At 36.1% G+C, this 17951-nt stretch overlaps 1 long non-coding RNA gene across 1 annotated transcript; it reads left to right on the top strand.

Annotated features, from left to right (window-relative positions):
• Window positions 1-3870: 3870 nt before the first annotated feature.
• Window positions 3871-17595, top strand: LOC126941382 (uncharacterized). The gene is made up of 3 exons (XR_007721283.1): window positions 3871-3965; window positions 5070-5168; window positions 16997-17595. It is a non-coding gene; the product is annotated as an uncharacterized LOC126941382 (long non-coding RNA).
• The last annotated feature ends 356 nt before the right edge of the window (window positions 17596-17951 follow it).

Here is a 17951-nt window from a genome sequence, read left to right as displayed (position 1 = left end):
CACTTTCTGTCACTAATTACCAAGGCTTATGAGAGAGGAGGCAGGTAGAGGCCGGTTAGGCAGATAGAGAGGGAGGGTCTGGGAAGAGACAATGCTTGCAAGACCGCACTGCATTGCCCCTGTTATGTAGCATGCCCCAGCATGCTAAGTTGGAACGCATTTCTATACAACGTTAATAAGCAGTTTTACATTTCTAACCAGATATAACTTGTTTTGCAGCTAGCAGGAGCAAATGTGGCTAAGAACTTCTTTTTATACCAAGATGTCTGCTCAAAAGAGACTTTCCAGTCACCCACCCAGGTGCAGACAAGGATGGAGGGTGTCCTAAAATTACCCTGAACTCATTATAATGCCATTAGCATTGTGGTTTTAGCTACCCCCCATGGTTTTTGCTTAGGCACTCATGGGTAACCAAGATGAAGTCACTATGGACAACCCCAGGCATGCACAGTTGCAATGCCAAGGAGGGGAATTTTATCCTCCAATTAAGGCAGAACCTACAGAAGACCTCCTTGTTTCTGCCACATAAAAGACCCAGAATTCAGCCCCATGTTTGGCAACCCTGTTTGGGTCCCTCTCACTGCTGGGAGCTTTTCTATCACTTGGTAAATCCTACTCTGCCTTACTCACTCTCTGGTGTCTGCATGCCTTATTTTTCTTGGTTGTAGGACAAGAACTCAGACCTCACTAAACTAAGTAGTAAGGAGACTGCAACACTTACATTTAACACAATGTCTTAGTTCACTGTTACCAAACTCCAAGTATATTTGAAGGACATTTTTTTTCAAATGTATTTGTGTTTTCGTTTGGCTTAAGTTTTCTTGCTGTTGTAGTTCTCAATTCTTACAACATTTTAATAAATATTTGTTTTCCTAAAACATTAAGAACTTAGCTCAATGTTTATAATGATATATGGTTAATCTTTCTGTATATCTGGGTATTTTATAAAGATTCTATTTATAACCTTAACATATTTGGGCACTTATCACATTACTATAGCAGCATGCTAAGTTGGAACCTTTCTATACAGTGTTAATAAGCAGTTTCGCATTTCTAACCAGATATAACTTGAATCTGAAACACTTGGGTTGATTTATTTATTTTGTACTAGAAAATTAGTCTATTATTTGTTGTACTATATTTGTGTATTATAGAAAAATTCTATATAATACAATGTATTTGTATTGTAGAAAATGTCTGTTTCTTTTATATTTTATACATCTGTAGAATGTCTATCTTGACTTTTACCTGCATTACTTTTTGTGTTAAAATATTTATGTTCTCAATACATTAAACTGGTTTTCATTATTTAAAGTAGCTTTATTTAAAATTTTCTAGCTAGGTATGACTTTTTAAGCTATGAATACCTGAAAATATTAGAAAAAGTCTTCTATGAAAAATGACTGCAAAAAATGCAAAACTACAAATTTTAGCTTGCATAAAACTTGCCAAAATAAACCCAGCTAATATGTATACAACAAAATAAGTGTTAATAAAAATAAATGGCTTCAATATCATACTACAAAATTGGGAAAGATTAGAAAAAATAGATAAAATTTGAAAACAAAAGTATTAAAACTATTAACACATAACACTTCTTGAGAGAGTTGATCACTTTGTTAGAAAATAGTAATATTTGGTAAAAATAAACCTTCTTAATTTGGAAATACAGTTGGACAGAAGACTCAAAGAGTGGTAACAAAAAATGTGAGATATTTAAGTAATAGACTCTTTTCTGTTAGTAGATAAGCTAACTTATGAAAGTTACCACGTACATACTATAGTAACACCTGCTTTTCCCTTGTCTGTTTGGAAAAATTTAAATTTAATCCCAGTAACAGGAAACATCTAAACAGAGGCAGCACTTCTAAAATGTGTGAGATATATCTACAAGTCAGCAACTGTAGTTCTTGATGGTTTTGAAAATATTTAGGAAAGATACACAGTGACTAAATTTTTTGATGCCCCCTATCTACCTGAATCATATGAACAACACAATAGATAAGATAATCTATCTGCCAAAAAAGTTTGATATAGTGCACAAGAATATAAATAAAATAGCTAAGGAAAGTCTATCAAAATACTGTGAGGCAAAGTGTGGATGAATATTAAATGTTTTAAAAATATGTTAATAGTGGGAAAATTGGACATAAAATGCTTTTAAAATGTCAGTTAAAATAGCCCATAAAACTTGGGGAGGCCAAGACGGGTGGTTCACGAGGTCAGAAGATCGAGACCATCCTGGCTAACACGGTAAAACCCCGTCTCTACTAAAAATACAAAAAATTAGCCGGACGTGGTGGCGGTGCCTGTAGTCCCAGCTACTCGGGAGGCTGAGGCAGGAGAATGGTGGGAACCCGGGAGGCGGAGCTTGCAGTGAGCCGAGATCGCGCCACTGCACTCCAGCCTGGGCGACACAGCGAGATTTCATCTCAAAAAAAAAAAAAAAAAAAAAAAAAAAAAAGCCAATAAAAGAAACAAATGAAGAAGCTGAGTCAGGAGAATATTTTGAACCTGGGAAGCAGAAGTTACAGTGATCCAAGGTTGTGCCACTGCACTCCAGCTTGGGAAACAGAGAGAAACTCTGTCTCTAAAAATAAATAAATAAATACTTTTTGAATAACACTTATTCCATCAAATTGAAAATAGTCAAAATATCCATCCTTATGTCAAGGAAAATAAAGGAGGCACAGGTTTTAAGAAGAAAGTGATTCCATGGGAGAAAGGATATTGGAATGGATTTTTAAAATGTAAGTGCTCACATATATAATTATATAGAAATGCCAAAAATTACTCTGAAAGTAATAAAGATGAAAAGAAAAAAAAAATACTGGTAAATACCAGGACAGTGACATGGAAATTTGGTTTGAGAAAAAAAAATTTCCACAATGCAAAGGAGAAGAACAAAAAGTTAAGTTGATTAGATACAGGAGCTGGATTTGTGACTATTAATGGTAAAGAGCCAGCACGTGGCATTCTGATTTTCTTAAAGGAGAGAGTACAGGGCATTTAATGGAAATATATTTTAAAATACAGGAAAGTCTGTCTGATTACAGAAGACCTAAATCTGTAGATCGAAAGGGTACACAATATATACCAATGAAGTTATTTGTATTTAACCATCTGTGAAACATATATTGATTAAGAAATTGGATTTTGACAATAAATTATTTTGGATTTGAGAAAGAATTTTCCTGTCACTGGGAGGCTGGCCTCAGTCCTACCTCAGCAGCAGAGTTGCTGGCAGACAATGGAGCAGCATCCACTAAAATAATTTTGAGGGAGGAGCAAATGGGCCAGGAAATCGAGATCCTTTGACTAATCCACCTTCACAAAGCAAAAGTCCTGGGGTTACCAAATCCATTTGCCATCAGAGAGTGTATCCCAGTGTATTTTTTCTAAAAAATCTGTCACTTATAATCTAGGGCAAATAGCAACAGGACTTTGAATATCATATTCTAATAATGCCAACATTTGTATCCTTATATCGGAATTCTCTCATCACCAGGCTTGTACATCCAATTGGCTCTTGGGATTTGGATACTTCAAAACGTCCCAAACTTAATATTTACAAACAGAACTAGACGTTTTCTTTGTAAATCCTACACATGCCTATCCCATTCCATAAATAACACCCCTCTCACTGCTCAGTCAGGCAACCCAGGAGTCATCCCTTGTGAGGGATGCAGTAAATCCATGCGTCCCTCACATGCTGCCCTGAATCCATTAATATATCCAACTTCTCTGCCTCCAACGCTCTTGCCAAACCCTTCATGTGTTTCCATGGTCACCTGCCAGTCTATGCCCTCATTGTTCTTGGTTGCAGCATCACAATTGGTTCCAACTGCTCTTCCTCCGTCCACCCTTATACCACTATAATATGCAAAATGATAAATTATTAGAAGAAATGTAAATCTCATATTTGAAATAAACTACTTAATGCCTTACAACATTTTTATCTCAAGGTAAGAGGGAGAAATAACCAAAACGTCTTATCATGGCTTTTTCTTTTTTTTTTTTTTTTATGGAGTCTCACTGTTGCCAGGCTGGGATGCAGTGGCACGATCTTGGCTCACTGCAACAACCTCCACCTCCCAGGTTCAAGTGATTCTCCTGCCTCAGCCTCCCGAGTAGCTGGGACTACAGGTGCCCACCACCACGCCTGGCTAATTTTTGTATTTTTAGTAGAGACAGGGTTTCACCAGTTGGCCAGGATGGTCTCCATCACTTGACCTCATGATCCGCCCGTCTCAGCCTCCCAAAGTACTGGAATTACAGGCGTGAGCCACCGCCCCCGACCTATCATGGTTTTAAAGAATTATAAGATCTGGAGCCTTTCTGTAGTCCATTTTCATTCCTTACCACCTTCTTCCTTGCCAGCTGTGCCATAGCCACTCTTGAACTCATTCCGTGCCTTGCTGTCTCCAATCTATTCTCCACACAGCAATATGAATTATGTCAAGGAGTTATCTGTTTAAATCCTTTCTAAGGCTTCACTTGCTCTGAGACTGGAATGTAATTCCATTATAATTGTCTATAAGTAGTATGTCCGCCCAACTTAGCATCCTAACCAGACCATTTTTAAAACTGAAAGGAAGTGTTATCAATATTTAAACAAGGACATCAGGCATAGAAGTGAATTTTCCTGAGCATATTAGGTATATGCTTTTCCTATGCTGCAGGTCATTTTATAAGTTATAGTCATGGTTCACATCTTATATTCCTGTACTGATTACTTCTGGGAGGAACCTAAAACACTTTAATTTATTTAATTTCAATGTCTATATTAACTTCCAAACTCTTCATTTCATTTAGATCTTCTTTATTGAATTTCAGATATACTTTCCATTGTAATGTGAAGAATTTAGTGGTTCTAAAATCAATTAATATTATATTGTACTTAGGATGTTATAGGCATACTTCTGCTTAATATTTTCATGTCCTAACCTTTAGTATCGTAAGTAAGCCTTATGGACTTATGAGAAAATACTGAGGTTGGTTTAACCTGGCAAGTATTAAAACAAAATAGTTTCTGGTTATCTGACAAATGAAAATAGAAACTTTCACAGATAATCATCCCCAGTACAGCATTTGATGTATGGAAAGAGCATGTAATCATCTGGTGACAAGGTTTTGAAACTTGGCTCTACTATGACCACTGGAAATAGGTATGTAAATTATTTCAACCAGACAGCATGTAAGCAAGTTTGAATAATTATTTCCTATGAACTAGTTTCAAGGTGAATTAGTGAGAAATTTCCACTTGTAAAAATGTAGAAAAAACTTTAACTGTGGCATAGTTCCATATTTTTTTCTGAAAAGAGTGGTTCAATTTCTCTCATCTCGATGCATTTTTAAGCACATGCTTCATTTTTTTCTGTTAACTCATTTAAAAAAAAATATATCACTTACTCTGAAACAAAAGTAAGTGCCAACCACCACAAAAAAAAAGTTTATATCATTTTACTAGAGTTTCAAAAGCACTTGTTTATGCAGAATTGTGAGGCTTTGCAATGGGTAGCAATTATCTTCCAAAGTGGGTAAAAAACTACTGCATATAAATATATTGCAGCTTAAAATTTCATCTTTTGGATGCTGGTAAAGAAAGAAGTAAAACTAAGGAAACAAATAAGCCAATATTACATCCTGCTGCAGTCCTCTCGGTGGGTTGCATGATATTTCTTCATGAATAAAGATGGAGTAAACCACATTTGTAGCATAATAAGAAAAGGTAATTAGTGTCATCTATTCACCACTGTTAGAATTTGACTAGAGCAATTGGATTACGTTTATCACATTCTAAACTTTGAGTAAATTTTTCAGCTCTCTAATGCAGTTAGTGGTGAAGTGTGCGGAATAAAAGTCAGCTTCCCAGTATGATTGATGAGCAACGACTCAGAGGGATGGAACTGAAAAACAGGAAAGGAAAAAAAAGAGTAAGAAATTGTAATATAGATACTGTCTATTGGTTTTTAAGTAAATCTCATCTAAATCAGTTTGAATCTGTGGCAAAACTTACATAAAAGTAGCAGTACTTCTTTCCAAACAAAATCAAATGTGTGTGTGTGGAAGAAGGTTTCCATGTCCATATAGATGGAAAGGACATAATATTTAGGACAAATGCATTATTAGACTTTGTTAAACAGCAAATTAATTTCTCATTTTTAATTTAGAATCATTTAAGATAAAATGTTTTCACATATATTAGTAATATATTAATTGAAACATGTAAAGCAAAAAGTCTCCATAGTGTTTAAGATACTAAATTATGAATGAATAAGTACTATTTCAGTCTCACATATTAACATTTTCTGGTTAAAAATTCTTCTAACTTACGTATTTTGTGTTTATTTTTAGCTCCCCCATTAGCATACATATGGTCCAGAAATATTTTGTGAATCAACTAAAAGAGTTAGATGTGGAGCTAGTCCCAGGAAAACCCGCAGCTCAGGGTCATTTATGGGAATTCGAAGACAGGAGGACATGGAAAATTTTGACAGGGGAGACATTTGAAGCCGTGAGAGTGTTGGGATAAAGACACCAGAGTGTAGACAAGGTATAGAATAAACAACAGAGTAAGCGGGGACAGGGGAGAGATTACTGACTCTGAAAGAAGAGTAGCCCTGCATCAGAATCAGTAATGAGATTATGGAGATGACTTTTTTTTTTTTTTTTTTGAGACGGAGTCTCGCTCTGTCGCCCAGGCTGGAGTGCAGTGGCCGGATCTCAGCTCACTGCAAGCTCCGCCTCCCGGGTTCCCGCCATTCTCCTGCCTCAGCCTCCCGAGTACCTGGGACTACAGGCCCCGCCACCTCGCCCGGCTACTTTTTCTATATTTTTTAGTACAGACGGGGTTTCACCATGTTAGCCAGGATGGTCTCGATCTCCTGACCTCGTGATGCACCCGTCTCGGCCTCCCAAAGTGCTAGGATTACAGGCCTGAGCCACCGCGCCCGGCTGGGAGATGACTTTCTGTATCAGCTATGTGTCAACGCTGTCCCGAGGATGCACTGGAAAGAAACCAGCACCCTGGATTCAAGGGACTTATGATTTCTGGGGAATATACAATAAACAAAAAAAATTATTATTATTTTTAAAAACAAGCCCATTTTGTTTTATGAAAGAAGACAAGGTATGAGAAAAACACAGGGATTAAAAAAACAACACTAAAGTAGCTTGTTCGAGTTCTCCTTTTTAAGAAGGGTTTGCTGAGGCAAACACTGGAATGAACTGAAGGAATTAGGGACGTAGAAATCCAGGAGATGAGCACTCCAGGCAAAAGAAAGAGCCAATGCAAGGACACCAAAAATTCCCTTTTGCCTCCTTTCAGTCAGTCTTGCCTTTCTTGTAGATGACTAATCTGATTGCGTTGAGCACAGCCTAGTTCTATTTGTTCTTCAATTTCGTATAAATGGGATAATGTGGCACATTTCCTTTTGTGCCTACCTTGTGCACTATGATAATGTTATAATGATTCATATTTATTTTTCAGGTTTTTTTGGGTGTTGAGTGATATTTAATTGTGTGACTATGCAGCAAGTTATTCCTTTTTAAACTGAGGGGTATACAAAAAGGAACACAAAGCTGCTATGAAAGAAATGTTTGCCCAAGTGTGATATGAAGCTACATAACTATGCAGATGTTTTGTGGATATTTGTTTTTGTTGTTCATATCATATACACAATGGCCAAACTGCTAGGTCACAAGGAAGGCACGTGTTTAATTTTATAACAAAATGACAGATGGGTTTCAAAAGTGGATGCATGATTTCTATACTCCCAGAAACAATTTATACGTAGCTCCACATCTTCACCAACATGTGATATTGTCAGTCTTCATATATATTTGTGTGTGTGTGTATACTACACACATATATATGTGTATATTACACACTGTATTTAAATTAATAAACTTTTTAAAAAGTATGTTTAGGTTCACAGCAAAACTGAATGGAAATAATAGCAATTTCCCATACACACCCGTCCCCAAGCGCACACACAGTCTGCCCCACTATCCACATCCTGAACCTCGATGGGTACCTTTGTGGCAACTCATGAAATAACATTGACACATCGTTATCACCCAAAGTCCTTAATTTACCTTAGGGCTTGCTCTTCGTGTTGTACATTCTATGGGTTTTGGCAAAGGAATAATGACATGTATTAACCACTGTAGTTACATACAGAAGAGTTTCACTGCCCTAAAATCCTTTGTGCTTTATTTGTTCATCTCTCCCTCCCCATTAATTCCTTGCAACCACTGATCCTTCTACTGTCTCCATAGTTCTACCTTTTCCAGAATATCATATAATTAAAATCATTCGGTAGATTTTCAGATTGGCTTATTTTGCGCAGTAACATGATGTTCTTCTACATGTTTTTGTAGCTGGTAGCTAATTTCTTTTTATCACTAATATTTGATTGCATGAATGTGCCAGTTTGGTTTCCCTTTCACCTTTTCAAGGACATCTTTATTGTTACCACGTTTAGGCAGTTATGAATAAAGCTGATATAAATATCCATATATAGATTTTTGTATGGACATATGTTTTCACGTTTTCTCTTGATTTGGGAATATAGCAAAGAGTGTGGTTGCTGGGTCATACGATAAGAGTACATTTAGTTTTGTAAATAACCGCATAAGTGTCCTCCAAAGTGGTTGTGCTATTCTGTAGTCTGACTATCAATGAGAGTTCCTGTTGCTCCATATCCTTGCCAGCATATGGTGGCGTCAGTGTTTTGGATTTGGGCCATTCTAATAGGTGAGTAATCATATCCCATTGTCTTTTGTAGACGGAGTCTCACTCTGTCGCCCAGGCTGGAGTGCAATGGCGCGATCTAGGCTCACTGCAAGCTCCGCCTCCCGGGTTCACACCATTCTCTTGCCTCAGCCTCCTGAGCAGCTGTGACTACAGGCACCCGCCACCACGCCTGGCTAATTTTTTTATATTTTTAGTAGAGACGGGGTTCCACCGTGTTAGCCAGGATGGTCTCGATCTGCTGACCTCGTGATCCACCCACCTCAGCCTCCCAAAGTGCTGGGATTACAGGCGTGAGCCACCGATCCCATCCCCATTGTCATTTTAATTTGCAATTCAGTAATGACATATGATGTTGAGCATGTTTTCATATGCTTACTTAATATCTATATATCTTCATTGGTGAGGTGTCTTTTCAGGTCTTTGCCATTTAACTGCGTTGTTTGTCATCTTATTGTTGAGTTTTAAGAGATCTTTGTATGTTTTGGAGGACAGTCCTTTCTTAGATGTATCTTTTGCAATGATATTCTCCCAATATGTGGCTCATCTTCTTGTTCACTAGACATTGTCTTTCACAGGGCAGAAGTTTTTAATTTTAATAAAGTCCCACCTTTCAACTGTCTTTTTCATAGATCTTGCCCTTCGTGTTCTATCTAAAAAGTCAAAATCATAAGTAAAATACCCAGGATTTCTCTTATGTTAACTTTACAAGTTTTAGAGTTTTGCATACTATGTTTCTGTTTATGATTTATTTTGAGTTAATTTTTGTGAAAGGTGTAAGTTCTGAGTCCAGATTAACTGTTTTCCTTGCGAATATTCAGTTGTCCCAGCACCATTTGGCAAAAAGTCTTCTTTTGCTCTATGCATTCCCTTTGCTTATTTGTCAATCAGTTGACTATATTTATGCAGGTCTATGTCTGGGCTCCCTATTTTGTTCTGTTGATCTATTAGTCTATTATTTTGCCAACACCATATTGTCTTGATTATTTAAACTTTCTCGTAGGTCTTGAAGTCAGGTAATTTCAGACCTCTGATTTTGTTTTTCTTCTTCAATATTGAGTTGGCTATTCTGGGTCTTTTGTCTTTCCATACAAACATTAGAATCAGTTTGTTGATATACAAAAAAAAAAAAAAAAAAAAAAAAAACAACCCTGCTGGTATTTAATTGGGATTGTGTTTAATATATAGATACAGTTGGGAAAAACTGACCTCTTGACCTTATTGATCCTTTCTGTCTATGAAAATTTAATATTTTAATTATTTATTTATTTGTTCCCCTTCAATCAGATTTTGTAATTTCCCTCAGATACATCTTGTACATATTTTGTTAGATCTATACAAAGGCGTTCCATTTTATTAGGTGCTAATGTAAATGTTAATGCCTTTTTAATTTTAAATGTTACATCTTCATTTTTGGTGTATAGCAAAGTGATTGACTTTCATATATTAATCTTTGTATAATGGTTACAATCTTTCTATAATTGTTTAATAGTTCCAAGAATTTCTCTTTGGCCAATTCTTTGGGATTTTCTACATAGGGAATATTTTTGAGGACAAAGACAGTTTTATTTTTCCTTTCCTACCTGTATATCATTAATTTCCTTGTCTTTTCTTATTGCATTATCTAGGAATTATTTCCCGTCATTCATAGTTTGCTTCAACTTTGCATGCGTATGTATGTAAATAAGTGTTGAATTTTGTCAAATGTTTTTCTGCATGTAATGACACGATCTTGTGGTTGTTCTTCTTGAAATTGTTGATGTAAAGGCTTAAACTAATTGATTTTTGAATGTTGAAAAAGCCTTGAATACCTGGGATACGTCCCACATGGCTGTGGTGTATAGTTATTTTATACATTGTTGGATTCAACTTGCTAATATTTTATTAATAGTTTTACATTTATCTGTATGGTATATATTGATCTCTAGTTTTATTTTCTTGTAATGACTTTTTTGGTTTTGGTATTGGGGTAATGCTGGCCTCCTAAAATGAGTTAGAAAGTATTTCTTCTGTTTCTGTCTTCTGTAAAAGATTGTAAAAATAAAAAAAACAATGGTATAATTTCTTCTTTAAACGTTTGGGAAAATTCACTGGTGAACTGATCTGGGTGTGGTGGTTTATGTTTTGGAAGGTTATTAACAATTGATTCTAATTGTTTTATAAATTTGTCTCTTCATAGTATCTTTTTCTTCCTATATGAGTTTAGTTATATTGTGTCTTTGAAGGTCTCATCTTCATCTAGGTTTCATCTAGGTTATAAAATTTGTGAGTGCAGAGTTGTTCCCAATATTTATTTATTATCCTCTTTATGTCCATGGGATCTGTAGTGAGACCCTTCTTTCATTTCTGATATTAGGAATTTATATCTTCTCTCTTTTTTGTCTTAGCTAGCATGGCTAGATGCTTATAAATTTATATGTTTTTAAGAAAGTTAACTTTCAGTTATGCTGATTTTCTCTATTGATGTCCTGTTTTCAGTTTTACTGATCTCTGCTCTAATTCTTGTTTTCTGCTTACATTGGACTTAATTTGTTATTCTTTAAAGTGTTTTTAATTCTTGCTATTCTAGTTTTAAGAAGTGGTATCTCATAATGATTTTAATCTTTATTTCCCTAATAACGAATGAGGTTTAACCTTCTTTTAATGTATGGATTCTCATTTGTGATGTCTCTTTAAATATTTTTGTCTTTTGGTGGGAGATTGTTTACATTTTTATTGTTAATTTGTAGGAGTTATTCATATATCCTAGATGCAATATCTGTAAGATATGTATGGTAAAATTTACTTAGAATCTCAGTTTGGCTGTTAATTTTCCTATTTATGTATATTGAAGAATAAAGATTATAAATTTGGATCAATTCCAAGTTATCGTTTCTTATGATTTTTTTATGGCACATAAAGAAGTCTTTTTCACCCCTAAATCATAAATACATATTTTTCTATGCTTCCTAGAAATGAGGGATTTCTGTATAAGTCTATTATCCACAGTAAATTTTTATATTATGTGAAGTTAGAGGTTTAGTTTTATACATTCATTCAGTTGTTGCAGCATTATGTTTCCAATTACATTTCCTCATCTTCAAAAATTAATTACCTGGTATATGTGGAAGAGACATAGCAGAAGTGCCACCGTTCCACTTTCTTGGACCCGTTGCTAACATATTAGCAACTTTCTGATTCTCTTCCTTAGAATACTCACTCTTAGAACCCTGAGCTGTCATAGAAGCAGCCCAGGAACTTTGGTGACCAACCATGTGGAAAGGGAGAGTGGCCCATCTGAGCCCAGCCAACTGACATTTCTACAGACACTAGGCTCTGTGAGTGAAGCCATCTTGGAGCCTGCAAATCCAGCCTCAAGCTGCATACCATCAAGTTACTTTGTGGTGACAAAACGTGGGGCAGAAGAATTGCCCACCTGGTCCCTGGCCAAATTCCTGGACTACATATTAGTGAAATAGAATCAGCTTTGTTTTATTTTAAGTCGCTAACATTCAAAGTAGTTTATAATTCAACACTAGATAACTAGAATATAATTTGGTGCTTAGAATTTAGGTGCTGAGGTAAGACATGCAGCTTTGGCATTTGGATTGGAAAACAGAAGTTAAAAGGATACAAGAAAATTGTGTGTAAATAACAATTCTTTTAGGCTACAGATAAGGACAACCTAGTTTTGCACTGACAGAATAATTAGCAAAACTTTACCCTACATAATGTGGAAAATCAAAAGTGCACCCCATGAATTCATGGATCCCACTAGGGAAATTCCAGAAAGCACCATGTGACTTCTGCTAATTGCCTAAGAAAATATGAGGGTAGAGAACTAAATTAGAAAATCATCATTTAACAATGACCCTTGTAATCATAGATTGAGACAAGAATGATCAATAATGCTAAAAGTGATGATTGAAAGTTTGATGAGATTCAGAACAATTTCATATTTTAAAGATATCTCCACACAAAATACATACTACTGGCACATCATTATTATGTAGTACTTTCAACATTATTGTTAATATATTCTTTACAGTGAAAAAATATCAGACACCATCTTAAATGACATATTCTAACTCCCTGGGATAAATCTATATTATATGTCTCCTAATACCACGCACTGAGAGGATTGCATTATTATGTTTGTGGTTTTATGGCTTAAGTGCATAAATCATGACTTGTCACCGTAACCCTGCATTGTATCCTGGACCTAAAAATGATGTGTTTGAGTAAACTGGCGAAATAAGTTGGGTTCTGTGTATTAAATGGTAATAGGGGCTTGATTTCCATTTACTTAATTTAAAGTTGACCTCTGAATAGATAATAGAAGGTCCTTGCTCTTATACACATTGATGTATTGAGAGAAAAGGGGTAACTCATCAGCAAGTTACATGCTAGTTATAAATCAGTTGTGTGTGTTATTTCTGCAACTTTTCTGCATATTTAAAAGTACTTAAAACTTAAAACCTTATCTAAAAGAGAAATAATTGTTCTGGCTAGATAATCATTGGCACAGAGATGGAGCAACTCTGGATCTGTATGTGTTAATTTTCATAGATTTTGCTTTTCTCTAATAATAATTGTCTAGAGTATTTTTCATTCAGTCAGCAGTTGCGGACTTCTGTAGAGTTCAGTTAACACCTGCAATCTCCCAGTGTTGCTAATTAAAAATATCGATAATAAAATGCCACATTTTAGTATACATTTGCTGATACAGCCTCTAGAATACTCAGAGTTGGATTTTGATTTCACTAGGAGTCCTGGAGCTGTAAAATAATGTGGAAAATACATACATTTTTAATATATGCTATTTACCTTGATTCTGTAAGGTCTGATTTTCAATACCAAAGGATCATCTTTATTGACAGAAATCTGAATTCAAGGGACATGGAGGACGCCTATCTAAATCATTTTACTTAGAGAATTAGGAGTGAGAGATTTTTATTTATCATCAATTTCTCATAACTGCTTTACTTTCCAGCACCAGGTGTTCTAGACTCATTTTGTATTTTTCCAACCCAAGCCTAAGGATTAGCCATTTCTTCAAATAGATCTGGTTCTTTTTGTAGGGAATGGTACTTATAAACCAAGATTTGGATGGTAATTATACCCATTGCTCCCAGGATTTTATTGTTTCTAGCTGCCCCAAGCTGACTTTGTTAAGAAACATAAATATAAACACACAAATACATATACATATAAACCGAAAAATGCATCTAGGTAATTGTATATGTATAGACTAGATATAATCCAAATTTTGTTTAAACACCCTGAGTGTGGATAATACCTCCAACTAAAATCTGACACTAGGCTACAGAAAATGAGCCTTTCTCATTTTCATATTTATACCTGTTTTTTCCAACTGTGAGAACACTGGCGTGAATTATTCTCAAATGCATTTACTTGTGTTTTCCACCTCCTCTGAATTTAACTAAACTTCCAGCTGTGCCAATCTAAAACTTGGCCCTGAATAAGGAAAAGGGGGAGGGTAATGTGTAAAAGAATAGAAAATGTAGAATAGATCAAGCTGAAAAGAGAATGGATCTAAAACATGGTCCGGAAGATTGTGAAGAGTGGAGACTAATCAAATGCCTTTATATCAATAGAGATCATACAGTATTCCCAATGTTGCCTCTATTGTGAAGTATGTCCTAAGGAATGCACTTCATTTCTCTGAACTTTGTTTTCCCTATTTGCACAATGAGGAATATGAATTGGAAGACAATTCAGGTCTTGTTTTGCTATAAGAATCTAAGCTCGGGCATTTTATTTTAACCACATCTGTCCAAGTGTGTAAAAATAAAATACGACAGAATGTCTATTAATTCTGTAAATATTTTCAAATTCAATATTAGTCTCCTCTGGTTTTCCTAATTATTCTTCCTGTGATGGAAAGCAGAAGACACTTGAATGAAATGTAAGATTTACATTTAAAATTGAACTGGACTAGCCTGGATTTTATTACATGAATGTACCTTTTATCTGGGATATCATTAAGGAGAGATGCAGAAAGGCAGGGATGAAGGCAATTTGAACATTGCAAGGCCTTTAATTCGATAAGCTCACTTCCTCCTGATATTTGGCTGTGGCTTCTACCTAACCATTTGCACATCTCTTCATGAAACAGCAACTATAATACACAATATAGAATATGACCATGGCAAAGCAGAGTCATTCATAATAGCAAAGAACACCTGTATTCAATTTTTTCTCATCTCACATATTTGTATATATTATATAACACACATTTAACTGTACATATTGTAAGTCATTTTACAAGGGCTCTGACTTCAGCATTAAAGGAGTATTCTAAATGACAGTTATCAAAAACACCTAAGATCTCCTTTACGTAAGATATCAAGCTTTCCATGCACAAAGCTTATAAAATAAATGCATTTAATCTTTAAAAAATATTAATTCCTACTCTTGCAAGAACTCCAAGTGTGTTGATAATGAAGAAATGAGGGGCTTACACAGTTCAAACAGACACATGTGCAAAGTAAATCCTGCTGAGAGTATCTAGGAAAATGCAAATGGTGACGGAAGATGATTTCCTTTTCACTCTCTTAGACCCATCTTTTAACAAGCTGGTCTTTCTCCTTGCCAACCACAAGGAGAAGAGAAACATTTATTCTTTTCAGCCATTCCCACTGTACTTTCTCAGACCATTTAGAAAATAGCTCTATGGGGAACTTACACAATAATGGTCTAGTACTTGAAGAGAGACATTTGCCAGTGCTGGCATTTCTGGGCATGGTATCAAACTGCATTGTGTTGGTGGGCACAGATGCTTTCTCTAGCTGACAGCGGTAGTAAATCATGATGCCTGCCCAGAGAACTAAATCTTTGGAAATATTTTGAACTGTGTCAGGTGCTTCTCTGAAACCTTTGTCGCATTACAGCAACGAGAGCACTAAATATCAGGTATACACACACACACATTTTTATATAAAATATCAGCCAGTCATCTGTTCAGAGGGTCCACAGGTCCTGTGTTTACAAAATGAGGCAGACTTATCACAAAGGTTTAAAATGTTTCCTTTACAAAGGAATAAACATTCCGTGGCTTGTCATGACAACTACAAAATTTCTACAAACTAACCTATCTTCTCTGTTTTGCTGTCTTGTTATGTTCATCGATATCAATGCAGACAAAAAAAAAAGTCAACCATACCTCAAAAATAATCATGGCAATATATAATCTAGGTATATGCACATTTACGCAGCATGTATGTGATTTTTTATGGTGGTTGTTCTTCATTTCTATGTCTGATAGCATTTATATTCTTAATATGTATTTATTGAGCATTTATTAAATGCTTACTGATCCAGAAAATTTTCAAGATATCTTATGTAAAGTTTCCTTGTTCAGACATCATAAATTGTAAGCATTAAAATTAGGTAAATAATGTTAATCCAGGGCATGAATAACTTATTACAAATACGATATTATCGAGAATAAAGTAAAATTTTTATAAACATTCTTAGGTCTCAAAACCCATTTTTAGAAATGAAAATACAATGATTTAGTTCTCATTTCATGTCAGAGATACAGAACTAGAAAGAGCATTGTATTCACACTTATGACAAGAAAAATGTTGGCCAAACTATAAACTTATAACTTCTCTGAGCCTATTGGAGTGCTAATGTCTCAAGACAAATTACTAGGGTAATTTTTGGAGAAAGATAGGTACTCACAGAGAAAAGTAAGTATAAATTTGGTTACTTGGGACAAATCCTGACAGATCTTGTATGTTATAGATTGAATTTTGTACCCAAGAAATCCATATGTTGAAGCCACAAGCCCTAGCAACTCAGAATATAAACTTATTTAGAAATAGAGTAATTTTTTTTTTTTTTTGAGACGGAGTCTTGCTCTGTCACCCAGGCTGGAGTGCAGTGGCACAATCTCAGCTCACTGCAAGCTCTGCCTCCCGGGTTCATGCCATTCTCCTGCCTCAGCCTCTCAAGTAGCTGGGACTACAGGCGCCCGCCACCATGCCCAGCTAATTTTTTGTATTTTTAGTAGAGACGGGCTTTCACTGTGTTAGCCAGGATGGTCTCGATCTCCTGACCTCGTGATCCACCCGCCTCGGCCTCCCAAAGTGTTGGGATTACAGGCGTAAGCCACCGCTCCCGACCATATATATGATTATTTAAGATGAGGTCATAATGGAGTAAAGTGGGCCCCTAATCTGTATGAATTGTGTTCTTATAAAAATAAAACTAATTTGAGCTCACACACAGGAGAATACCACGTGAAGATTGAGGGGTATGATGTCACAAGCCAAAGACCTCCAAAGAGTTCCAGCAAACCACCAGAATCTCAGAGAAGGGTATGGAACGCACGCTTCCTGGAGATCCTCAGAAAAAAACAATTCTAAAGACACCTTGCTGTCAGACTTTTGGCCTGCAGGACTGGAAGAAAATAAATGTCTGCTGTTCTAATGACCTGATCTGTGAGTTCTGTTTTGTTTTGTTTTGTTTTTTGTCCTTTTGTTTCTTTCTGCAGCTGAGGTAAACTAGTACTTTATATGCTATGGTCCGAATGCTCCCCAAATTCACGTACTGAAACTTAATATTTGCTGTAGTGGTATTAAGAGGTGGAGTCTTTGGGGAAATTATTAGATCTTCAGCCTCTGCCTTTATGAAAGGGTTTGTGCCATATACAAGCACTGAAGGGAACTCACTTTAGCACCTTTTGTCCCTTTTGTCCTTCGCATCTTGTGCCATGTGATGACAAAGCACTTGTTCCTTTGGCCCCTCTGCCTTCCAGCCAAAGAAGACAGCGTTGATGGAGCAGTCTCTCGCCAGACCACAGACATGCTGTGCCTTGGTCTGGGACTTCCCAGCCTTCAGAATCTTGAGAAATAAAATTCTGGTCTTTAAAAATTGTTTAGCCTCAGGTATTTTGTTATAGCAGCGCAAATGGACAAATTGCTGTATGCCAAATGCAGGGTAGTGTGAGAGTGTGAACCTCCTGGGCTTCGTGGGTACCCAAGTGTTCTCGTGATCATGCAGGCCTTTCCACCGTGAGTACAAACAGCAGCTCACTAAGAAGATTCTCGAGAAAGGTGCTTGAGGGGAGGACACTGGAAAACTTCTCTGAGTGTTGGGCAGGGCCAGAGGGGTAGAAAAGCAGCCCTTGCTGAAACTTCTCCCAAGATCCATGTGCTCTATTTCCATTCACAAAAAAAGGGAA

This window comes from Macaca thibetana, chromosome 18, assembly GCF_024542745.1.
Source record: "Macaca thibetana thibetana isolate TM-01 chromosome 18, ASM2454274v1, whole genome shotgun sequence".
In the NCBI taxonomy this organism is placed as follows: Eukaryota; Metazoa; Chordata; class Mammalia; order Primates; family Cercopithecidae; genus Macaca; species Macaca thibetana.
The sequence above is the reverse complement of the archived record's forward strand: the minus strand, read 5'-3'. Positions and strand labels throughout refer to the sequence as shown.